This window comes from Arctopsyche grandis, chromosome 12, assembly GCF_051622035.1.
Source record: "Arctopsyche grandis isolate Sample6627 chromosome 12, ASM5162203v2, whole genome shotgun sequence".
Classification (NCBI taxonomy): domain Eukaryota; kingdom Metazoa; phylum Arthropoda; class Insecta; order Trichoptera; family Hydropsychidae; genus Arctopsyche; species Arctopsyche grandis.
The window spans coordinates 11,075,729-11,088,327 of record NC_135366.1 but is presented as its reverse complement, the minus strand read 5'-3'; positions in this window follow the sequence as shown (position 1 = coordinate 11,088,327).

Genomic DNA, 12,599 nt, shown 5'->3' with positions numbered 1-12,599 from the left:
ATATGGTTAGAAATTTTTCAAACATAACAGGACATATAATACAATATAAAACAAATAGAGACATCTATGGACAATCAACAATTGTTTTTATACACAAAAAAATTGCGAGAAATAAATTATCTAGGTAGCATTTGTAAGATTTAACAAATTCGAGATGCTAATAGCTCGAATTTGCGAGAAACTGAGGAGAAAGATACCGATTTATTGGATTCGTCACAACGATTAAGCTAGAAAGATAAGAGAGATAAAAAATGACGACTTACACGAAAACCATGTGAACTGTATAAGAGGTATGTAAAAATCGGAAAATTCTAACGGGAGACGGTCGACCTGTGTTTTAATAATATAAGCTTATTTGACTTAGCCATGAGCTGGTATAAATAGCTCTATCATTGCACTACGCTGTGACTATTATTAGATGTATGTTTTATTTCACTGAACAACAGCCTTTTAAAACCTTTTCTATCTCAACCTATATTGTGCAACTTCATTCAATTTAGTCAAAGCTCAAAGTCCACTCGGCCCTTTGACAACAGTCCACCAAAGCTCATACCCATTACAATCCTTACATTGTAGAAAATAATTGAACACACTCCAAGAGCAATACAGTGAAAGAGCTTTAATATCCATACAAGTTGAACAAAACATTTGATTGCGAAACTGCAAGCGATCTAACAGTCCATAAGAGCTCATATAACAACAGTAGTACGATTTGAATGCAACAGCAATTCGAAAGCAACCTACAAAGCGCTGAGGTGGTACATAAAGATATCCGCGGAAAGCTCGACGTCACGTAGTGGCCTCTCTCCGGCTCGCAGTCACGTATTGTCCAAATATAAAGTGGAGTAATAACTTCGGAGTGCTTCCGGAGAACGAGCGACCGTCGCTGCAGCGAATGCATGCACGAAACCGTTTATTTCGTCGAGAGGAAGGGCTAGAGAGGCTGAGCGGTAGGTGAGATAAGCTTCATTTACACATGCTAGCACACTCGACCGATAGTAGAAGTATGTATTTCTCAGGCGTCCCAGTCACTAAGACTAATGATTAAGTCAGGATAAAAAAAACAGGGTTGAACAAGTTTAGCAGTACGATGAGTGCATAATTGTACAATGTGTACTTATGTAAATGTACATATACTCGATCGAGTGAACTAGCATGTGTAAATGAAGCTGTGTTGTTGTGTGCTAAGTGAGCCGCAGTGCTATTAGCGAGCTCAGACTAGAAAGGGTTAATGTCGCTCTAGGGTACATTGTTGAAATGTCCGCGTGAACCGATGCAGCTTCCGCTCATGTCTTATCTACATTTCAGGTATGCAGCTCAACGATTTGCTTCGAATGTATGTATGTAGTATAATGGAGTTGTAGAAGCAACTATCTTTTATTATTGACCGTTTAGCTGACGTAGATTTAACTGCAGTTGTATGAACCTGTGGTACTTTTTTAAGCACATAGTGGTGGTAGGTACTCGCTTTATGTATATGAAGAGATTTCAAATGCAAATACGTGCATATGTTTGTTTGATGTCCAATCAAAACCAAGCGGTCAATAAGCGCCCCGACATAAGCGCGCCGACATTATCGCGCCACGACAAAATCGCGAGAGCCAAAACCGCGACAGACATAACCGCGCGCCGACAAAACCGTTCCAGTAAAAATCGCGCCAGAATCCGCTGTCAGATGCAAGTTGCGCTCGAGCATTATCTTGGTAGGGAGTACATATAGTATCTGTTTCGATTTGGCATTCTTTGATGTCGTATGGGTGGAACTGTCGTATGAATCGAACTCGTCCTTGCCGAACGGTTCAAATAATACTAGTACATGTTGTTGTTGTACAAAGTTGTTATCAATCCTTTCTGTCGTTTCAAATTTTTGCTACTCTACTTGCATTTGAAACATTGAAACTATAAGACTTATCAAGTAAACAGTATTATAACGATAATACTGTTTACTTGATAAGTCTGAATATAAATTGTGAAACATCACGTATAACATTTACATATGTACTAGCATTATTTGAACCGTTCGGCATGAACGGTTTCGATTCATACGACAGTTCCACCCATACGAAATTAAAGAAAGCCAAATCGAAACAGATACTACTCCCTACCGAGATAACACTCGAGCGCAACTTGCAAGCACGGCAAGAGAATTGCCGAATGCGTGAAAAATGCAAGCACGTTGCCCAGTTCGCGAATTCTTTGCCGAATGCGTGTATCTGGCAAGAATTTCGAATTGACATACGACGGGCTGAAAACCAGATGGTACAAGTGACATTTTTAAAAAAAGCTAGTTTAAGTGCTAAAATAATAGCATTTCATATACATATGCTATTTATTATTTTAGCACATAAACCAGATTTTTTTTAAAAATGTCACTTGTACCATCTGGTTTTCAGCCCGTCGTATGTCAATTCGAAATATATTTAATAAATCATATTTTTTCCAAAGTAATATCATTACAATACTCAAATATATAATGAATGGGATACATGCAGGGCTGTTTTGGTCCTCAAGACAGATGCATCTCTGGACTCCGGAGAAATGTATGCAGTTAGATACAGCGTTTCAAACCGGGTGATTTCTTAGTCGCTCACATTTTGATATGTACAATTGGTCTGGTCGGTGTAGCCCAGAGCTACATATGTTCTGAGACATGTGTAATGAAATTAAATATTTATAATATAATACTGATTCTTCACAAGGTATAAAATTCCGACTGTTAAAATATCGATCAAAATGTATAAAAATAGCATTAATTTATGTATAAGGCATATGAGATGATCGAAACATATGTATGAAGCCTAGAGCTATGTTCTGGGACATGTGTAATGAAATTAAATATTTATAATATAATACTGATTCTTAACAAGGTATAAAATTCCGACTGATAAAATATTGATCAAAATGTATAAAATAGCATTAATTTATGTATAAGTTATATGAGATCATCGAAACATATGTATGTAGTCATATTATACATAATAATATGTAAATTAAACTAAATTAAACATCCTTATTCAGCTGTCACTTTGACACTTGGTTATAATATAACACGCTGTCCAGTTCACGCATTCGGCAAAGAATTTGCCGAATCCGCGAACTGGGCAACGTGCTTGCATTTTTCACGCATTCGGCAATTCTCTTGCCGAATGCGTGTAATAGACAATTTCACGGATTCGGTGTAACATATATATATATATATATATATATATATATATATATATATATATATATATATATATATATATTTAATTTATTTCTCTTTTACGCATTTTAAGGCGTGTTGCCTGTATATAAAATTACAATGTTGCCAATCTAACAGCACGACAGCGGAGGGATCAAGGTCAATTATTAACACGATTTTATGACCCAGATAACGAGTATTTACATTATACATGCATATATACGTCGAGGGTCTACGGGAATATTTTAAAATGAAAACGATCAAATTTTTAAAAGAGTGTGCCAACAGAAGTTCTCGGATATTAAGTTGTATCCATTATTGTGATTTGCGGGGCGGACTTAGCACACTATGAATTAACCATTCCATAGTAAATCTCCTATTGTCTATTCATGGTTTGTCTGTCCCCGGGTGTATAGCCACCGAGAGCTTATCTTCTTAAGCGCTTCGAAGCCTCCGAGGGCCAGCACACGACTCGTCCCACGAGTGCAAATTTGACTAATGCTCAGTATACATTCGTGCGATACAATTTTCGACGATTAATCTAGAAGTTTTTACGACCCATCTGTAATTTACTAGCACGTGCGTGTGTGTAATATAAATTACAGTTCTGTCGGTTTGAAAGTTTGGCAAGTGGCCTGCGGGGTTTTCATGTAAACAAAACCGGATCTCCGTGTGGGGAGATCCAGAACTAATAACGGAGGGGACTGAAGGAAAATTCACCTGGTGTATTATGGTAGCCCGAGGTGAAAATTTTCTTTCGCTATTGTTTGTATATTGGAGGTTGGAAACGAGCCCTCCAGGCCCTCTCAATTGTCGTAATATCGGTGTGTGAGCTCGGCGGAGGCTAATGTCGCAAAAGGGAGCTGAGAGACCAATTTCTAACTAAACCCTTTGTAAATGTATATTTTTAGTATTGTAATTCCCACACTAATTGATGATTTGTCCCTTGTAAATAAATGCAAATTATGTATATGAAAGCGAAGGTCAAAAATATAAAGGGACTCATAAGGGACGAGCACTATTTTTATTGTATATAATAAAACATACATAAGGTTAATTCGTATTCGTATATATGTACATATACAAACATGCTTATACGATAATAAAGTAGAAGAAGTTATTAATTATTTAAATAATAATTAGCGAAAATAGTAGAGATTTCCGGTAGTAAAGAAAATGAAATAAACAGACGTATGAAATTAGGATGGAGTGCATTTGGACGAATGAAAGCCGTTTTTAAATAAAAAAAATGTCACTTTGTCTGAAGAAAAAGAATTTCATCAATTTGTGTTGCCAGTGATGACTAAAAGGCGGCGTTTGGTAATGGACAGGTCTATTGTTATTTAACGGGAACCAAACTATCGCCTACGTCTAATGATGACGTATGGATGTGAACTTGGTAATTTAACGCCAAGATGTTAAGCAAAGTCCAACAAACTCAAAGAAGTATGGAAGGCTGTATGTTCAGCATAGCGAGGAGAGATAGGAAATGGAATACGTGGGTGAGAATTATGACGAGAGTAGTTGATATAGCGGAGATAGTGAAGATATTGAAATGGCAATGGGCGGGTAACGTAGTTAGAAGAATGGATGAAAAGTGGACAATATATGTATGTACATAAATGCCAGAATGGTTCACGAGATAATGTAAAAGGATGAGAGGAAGGCCGCAAGGAAGATGAGTGGACACAATCAGAAAAATGCGTGGCGTGAGTCGGGTGAGAGTTGTGCAAAACAGAGACGAATGAAAGCTTTATTCTCTGTTGAGAGGAAAGCTTTTATTGTTGGAGAGGCTTTCATCCAGCAGTGGATGGTGAATGGCTATGAATGATGATATTATAGTATTGAGTATTATAAATGATAATATTAGAGTATTCTGAGTATTATGAATGATGATATTAGATTATTGCATATTAGAGCAGTGGTCACCAACCTTCGGCCGGCGAGAGATTTTCATCCGGCACAAGGAAAAAATTGACCAGATTTTTAAAAAATAATTAAGATTATTAAAATTTTTGACCCGATTTATACAAGAAAAAGGGACAAATTCCTACACAACTTCTATTGGGGTATGGCTTACAGGTAGTTAAGACCCAAATGAAATGCAAAAAGCAACTTTCCGTTCTTCTTTTGTTTGACGACCGTTCGTCATTTGTTTTCCTTCTTCTGATAATTTGTTTAAAACTATACATATTCAGAATTTTCAGATCAAAAACTGTTAAACATAATATTAAATTATCACAGAATGAGATTGAAGATCGATTTATAAATTTTAAGAGTAATTTAAAAGTGTTTCAATTTTTCAAAATCCATTTGATATCGATATCAACGATATTGAAGAATGTTTTCAATTAAAATGAATCGATCTTCAAGCGAATGATGGTTTGAAGTCAATATTTAAAAATGAAACGATAATTAAATTCTGACTATCGAAAAATAAAAGCATTTGGTAGAATCGTATCAATTTTTGGTAGCACATATGTTTATATGGGAACAGACGTTTTCCAAAATGAAATATATTAAATCAATATACAAATATGCACAAATGAATTTATACTTTTTTATTTAAAAAAAAGTATGTATGTATAATATATATATATATAAATATATGCAAATTTGTTTGAGTTGGATTCCACTAAGATTTTTTTCATCTGTATTAGAGTGGAATACTCTAATATGGTCAATATTTCATTAATGGAATGCAAAAATTACATAACAAATTACTATTTCCATTATAAATAAATGCCTTTTCCACATGACAAAAGTTTATGTGTTGAATTTAAACTAGCTTCAATTTGCACAAATAAATCAAAACTAGATGTACACATATAAATTGCTTAAAAGTTTCAAAGAATAAACACAATTGCTAATCTGAAATTAAAGCTGACTAACAGTACTTTACTATAATTGTAGTACAAAATTAGTTTTGTTTTTCAATTTACCGAGCAATTTAAATCCCCAGTCAAATGGGCTCAAAACGTTTCAGAAGTTTGATCCTTGATCAAACGAAAACTTCCGCGCGCATATTTTTTTAAAACTCTGGAAAGATTTCTCCAGTGGCTTACGCCATTAAGCCCTCAGTAATTTATCATCTTCATCGTCGAAAGCTTACAAATTCAATTTTAATTTTTGCGAATATGTTTTCGTATATGAACATAGTGTTGTGAGTGGTTGACGCTGATTTTCCCAACGCACGTTTCGCAATTTATCACCGGTTGGAGAGGGGAGGGAGGGGTCATGGGGTTATTTCCACTGATTTATGGCATAGTTGCTTAACTATCTCATTAGTTGTAATATGAACACTAGTTGCTATGACCGCAGGATCGGGAGCTTGCACAGTCCGGAGGTCTTGCGAGCTTTCGCATACAATAGATGCAAAAGCAATCATCGTCATCATTAACGTCACTGCACGTATAGACAAACGGATCTAGTTATTACTTCCGTCCAAATTTAACGACCGTCATGTATCAAATTTCGTATCATTACCGAGAAGAGTTAATTGCAATCGGACTTCATTGAATTCGGTCTGAGATATGTACATATGTAGGTACTATTTTTATATTATACGTGATTGATTAGACATACATTATGTATGAATGCATTTCTTTAGGCTAGATAAACATACAAACGTACTGCAGTAGGAGTTAATAAATTCATTTTAAATATTTTATCAGTGCATGTAGGTGAAAGGGGTTGGCGATAAATGGATTTGCTTCGAAGACAAAATGAAACACAGTGATCCTAGTGTGGATTACAGTTCACAGCATCTACATATAAATTGTGCTTAAAGGGAAATTTGCATATAAGCTGCTTGGAAACGAATTGAACTATAGTGAAATGCATAAATATGATAATATATTGTCCGTTCGAAGCACCAGAAGAGATTTGTTATTCAATATAATCCTTGAGTATTTATAGTTAAATTAAAAGTCAATTAAAATCGTTTACATTCATATATACTTATATAAATTTATGTACTAAAATATCATCAATATACTGAAGTATGCATTAATTTATAATGACTGTGGCATTTGGTGGTGAGATTTGATGGGATTTATGACAGAATATTAAGTGAATTTTAATTAATATTTCACCATGTACACTCAGTTCTTATATAAATATGTACATATGTATGTAGTTATTATATGGCTAGTCGTTATTTAAATTCATTTTGATTGGTACTACTTCGAGTGGGCAATGAGTATGATGTAGGCTGATAAATATAAGGGTAACGTTGACCCGAGCGTCTCTTTTGAGAGTTTTTCCTCTCGTTTATATATTTTTTCTCTTCTTTCTCCCTATATACCGAGACATAAACATTGTGGCATTTTCCTTATGAGTTCACTTCAAAACGTCTGCTCGCAGAGCCGTATTGCGTGGCTGAAAGGTCGACCGTTTCGTGGTTTATTAAAGATGAGACGCGTCCCCGGAAAATTCTCGTTTTCTTTTGTCGGTGAGGACCAATTGTCCGTTATTTTTGTCGTCGAGACGAGAAGAGTACTACATCAGCGAAACGCTGTTGACGTATTGTGTAAATTGGGGTGGGGTGTCGGAACAACACCTATCAAGTATTTTCCTCACGTGATGGGTTGAGCCCTGAAACATTGTAGCTTTATTTTTTTCTTTTTATTTTTTTTTATATTTCTTATCTTTCTTTTGAACATTTTGTGAGGAGGATGATATTATCTGTGGGATTATTTCAGTTGTGTGCTTTTTATTGTCACGGTTTAAGTGACAGGAGGTGAGTTTGTTGTGTGCACGTGCAGCGGATACGGTACGGACCACGCTCGCGGAAAATATCTGCATAGTAAAACTGCACATTCAGTGCATATTAAGTGTATGATATATTGTTACAAATTAGCATCGAGGTCATTATGAATTTGGAGGAGCACTTAACCTTTCACAAGCCATGTATGACATTAACATTAGATTTGGATATAATTATACTCGTACTCGTATAATAACATTATACTCGTATGTACAAAAAAAAAAAAAAAACAGAGATACTGAAACAATTCACAATTTTATATACATTCATCCATGACATTATTTAGAAATGTTTTAATTTGCATAGTTAATATTTCTATGCATAGATAGATTTTTTAAATTTTATATACGTAGTACTAAAGTCAACTATATAGTTACTATTTTAGAAGAATCGTAGTAAAATAAATTATGATAATAATGTAAAACAACATAGATCATGAAGTTATGATCAGTGATCGATTCTGAGCTAGAATCAAAATTCAAAACTTCATCTATTGTTATTAGGTACATAGATAAAGTATTTTTTTTAATATAACTTGTTTTTATCTTATTTTTATGTCAGTTAGTAGGCGATCAGTAAATTATATTATCGGCCAACTTGACTATTGTCTGCTTATCAAAAAATATTCAAAACGAAGCGGATAATAAACGGTCCGTTTATTTTTACCTACATATGTACGTATATGCAGGCGCTTTTTACTTTATTTTAACATGTAACGTGGTGGAACGGCGTTCCGGCACCATTTTCTCAACATTTTTTTATGTTTCAAACGAATCTATGTATACATATGTATATAAAAATGAATGTCTGTATGTGTGTCTCGAATAGGCTCCTAAACCACTTAACCGATTACGATGGATTTATTGAATGGATGTCCGGAAATATTACTGTGAAAAAAAATCGCCCAAAAACGGGAACGGAAAGGGGAAAATCGGGAATGAGTGTCATAGCAACGCTATAATTTCAACGGGAACGGGAACGGGAATTGCATGCGTTATTGTGGCATTGCAACGCATTCCAGGTTCAGCTAGGATTCTATATAATATAATTTTAATATAATCTTTTCTAATATAAAACTTGACAATATGTGAGTTCCGGCACTTTTTTTTCAAAAAAAACCCCAGATTTGTTCCATGGATTCAATGGAAGCTGGATCTTCACGAGCACGCTACAATATATATATTTTTTTGGATATCAGATAAATTTCGTTGATTTTACAATTTTATGTAATAACTATGATATTTTTTATTTTATTTCATACCAGGAAGGCATTACAGGTAAACCCCAATGCGCCTTCCTGGCCAAATTACAAACAATACAGCATTTTTTTATTATATAAGTCGCTAAATTACGAGACACTGACTTAAACTCGACAATTAACGAGACATCTATGAATTGTACATACATTTTTTTTTATTGTAATATTTACATTAATCATACTCAAATAGTGGTGACATAGTGGGTAGGAAGGATTTTTAGCCAATTTTTAATCGGGAATCGTTTCAACAATGAAATCAGAGAAAATTGGCAAACTCTGATAGGAAACGATCAACCAGGAGTCACAAATCCTGGTCTGACCAGCAGCATTACAGATATACTCAGAAAAATTCTTTTCAATCGAGGTCAGCTGAAGGGATCGAACTCGGCGCCTCTCAGTGTTAAGCAGAAGCTTAACGACCGAGCCACGCTGCTGGCTATGTGTATGTATATAAAAACGGACGCGATGTATGTATATATGTGGGTATGTACATATGTATTATGTGGCGGATGCGTGTACTAGTATTGAGATTTCAAAAACCTAAATTTTAGAATACCAGGATTATACGTTATGCAGAGGGATGTGGCGGGATATACGCGGGAAAGCAAGGAAGTGGGGGAAAGCGTCTGACATGTGCTCCTGATATTAAGCGCCGAGCAACGTCAGGCCAAGCGACGGCTGGCGTCAGCGTCAGATGCGCTACGTGGGAGCGTACGCACATACACGAATCCACGAAGACACACACACACATTCATTCAAACGGGGGAACGGGTTGGATCAGCGAGCGTGTAATGCGCGCACTCAACTTTTTACTATTAATACGTGCGCGCGCTTATATTATATTTATATATAACATATAACTTTATTTTAATTCGTGTATCAATTCCTTTCCGGAACCACCCATTGAAATCAACGGGCACAACACTAGTCATACATAAGAACATACTACCATGTGGTGCTCACTGTACATGGAATATAAGATTTTCATTTATATTTGTATATTTTTTGTCTCACTATACTGCTTTCTTTTTTTATATTTTATTCTGTATGTGTGACAATATAAATAAAATATGTATGTATATGGGTATATGAAAATTTTAATATGCATCAGTCTTATTTAATGGGGAAACTTTCTATTGTGTCCTGCATATAAATTCAATTCAATAGTGGAATTATCAATCGCTCAATAAAGCTTATCAACGTTTTATGTATATAGCCGTTATGCACACATACTAAAATTTTATTATATTCATTCAAAGCCATTGAATCGTGAATCGGTAGCCCACGGGCAACGCTTTAAGAATCACCCACGAAAGGTAACAGGACGAAATATGTACATAAACCGCGATATGAAATTTAGCGCATTCTCGCTATTGGCTTCGGATACGAATCGCGCAACACTATCGGAATTCTCACCACTTCCTCATACTTCCGGCACTTCAATAACTTTCGCCAGGGGACCGAAACTTGGAAGTGAATTTAGGGTCGACCTTCGCACTTTTAATAGGTCGCCCCGACCCAGAAGTCTTCATCAAAGTTTCCCTTTATCTTTTGACTCGGCCTCAATTGCCCGAAAGCAATCCCCTCCGCATAGACTCTCCTTCCTATACAGTTATATAAAAAGTGAGCGAGTCGCTTTTATCCGCTCGCCGAGATTTATTAACCGCGGTCGCGATCCTCTCTAACCCTCTTTCGCCCATAGACGCAGTCCGCTAAGTGACCGCGTTTTACGGCCCATCCTGTGAAGCGAATGAAAGCCAGTCAGAAAGTAACTCAGTATATCCCTCCCCCCAGACTCCCTAACTAACGTACGTGCACTTAATTTTTACCATGGGATTTATCATCTTAACGCCGACGAAATGGTTATTGCCGGCGTCTCTGGAAAGACGTTAAAAGTGATTGTTTGAATATATTGTCACGTTCCAATGAAATATTAAATAATTTTTCTTTTTTTTAAAACTACTTGGTTGACTAAACAAGATTTCTTTACTATTATTATTATTATTATTACGATAAATTTATCTTATTGGCAGAATTTAATTATGGAACGGTGAATTTAAATGAGATACGTACAACTGTTTAACTTTAACTTTGCTTCACTATTTAACTTTGTTCCGCTGCTGATGTGTTGACTGCTACTCTCGGAGTCTCGATGGTGATGACTACCACTCTCGAAGTCTTGATGGGGATGACAACCACTCTCGAAGTCTTGATGGTGATGACTAACTTAAATTCTAACAGTAATGAGTTTAATTTAATTTAATTTAATTTAATTGAGTTTAATCTAACCTTGGATGGAGAGGTGATAGAAAGAGTAATAAGATTCAAATACCTGGGTACCTGGCTGAATGAAGAGATAGACCCAGATGAAGATCTAAGAATCCGCATCGAGATGGCTAGAACAGCATTTGTAAAAATGAAGGCGGCGCTTACAGACAAACGTCTCAATCTTCATACGCGGTTGAGATTCGCGAAGAGCTACGTCTGGACAGTATTACTACACGGATGTGAGACGTGGACTCTGAAAACCAAGATGATCAGCCGCATTGAAGCTTTTGAGATGTGGGTCTATAGGCGTATGCTGAAGATTCCGTGGACCAAAAAGATATCAAACGAAGCTGTCCTCGGCATGATGGGGAGAGGCAGGGAACTTGTTTCTGTCATCAAGCGGAGAAGGATGGAGTACCTCGGACACATGATACGGAGTCCAAAATACGAATTTCTCCGTTTGATAACCATGGGGAAAATAGAAGGAATAAAATGGATTGGCAGGAAAAAGTTATCTTGGCTTCGAAACATGCGTATGTGGACCAATATGTTCCGAGCCGGTGAAGACCGATGCGGATATATTCAAATGATAGACGAGGTGGTCGCCAACGTCCGGATGCGGACAAGGCATTAACAAGAAGAAGAAGAATGAGTTAATATAATCTTCTTTAAAACAATGAAGTGTTGAAGACACGTGTCGTACAATTTTGGTTAGTCAGTATTTAAGGTTTGCTATAAATCAATGGTGTTACTTATTAAATTAGGTGTGCCACAAATCAACGGCGCCACTTATTAAATTAGGTGTGCCAAAAATCAATGGTGCTACTTATTAAATTAGGTGTGTCACAAATCCATGGTGTGTCTTATCCAGGGGTGTAGTGCTAAATAAAAAAGAACCAGGTCGGTGTTAATTTTTTGGACCTCCCCCCCGCTTTTTTCCTTATTAAAAAAAACTTGTATCCTAATATTTGTAGTCCAAATATTTATAAAAAAATCAAATAATAATTAAAAAATATTCGTACTTGCTGAAATTATGATGTATTTTTTATATTTTATAAAAACTTCCATAATACATCCTCTTCAACATCTTTGATTTTGCGAATCCCGTGTTTGTATGTCAACAG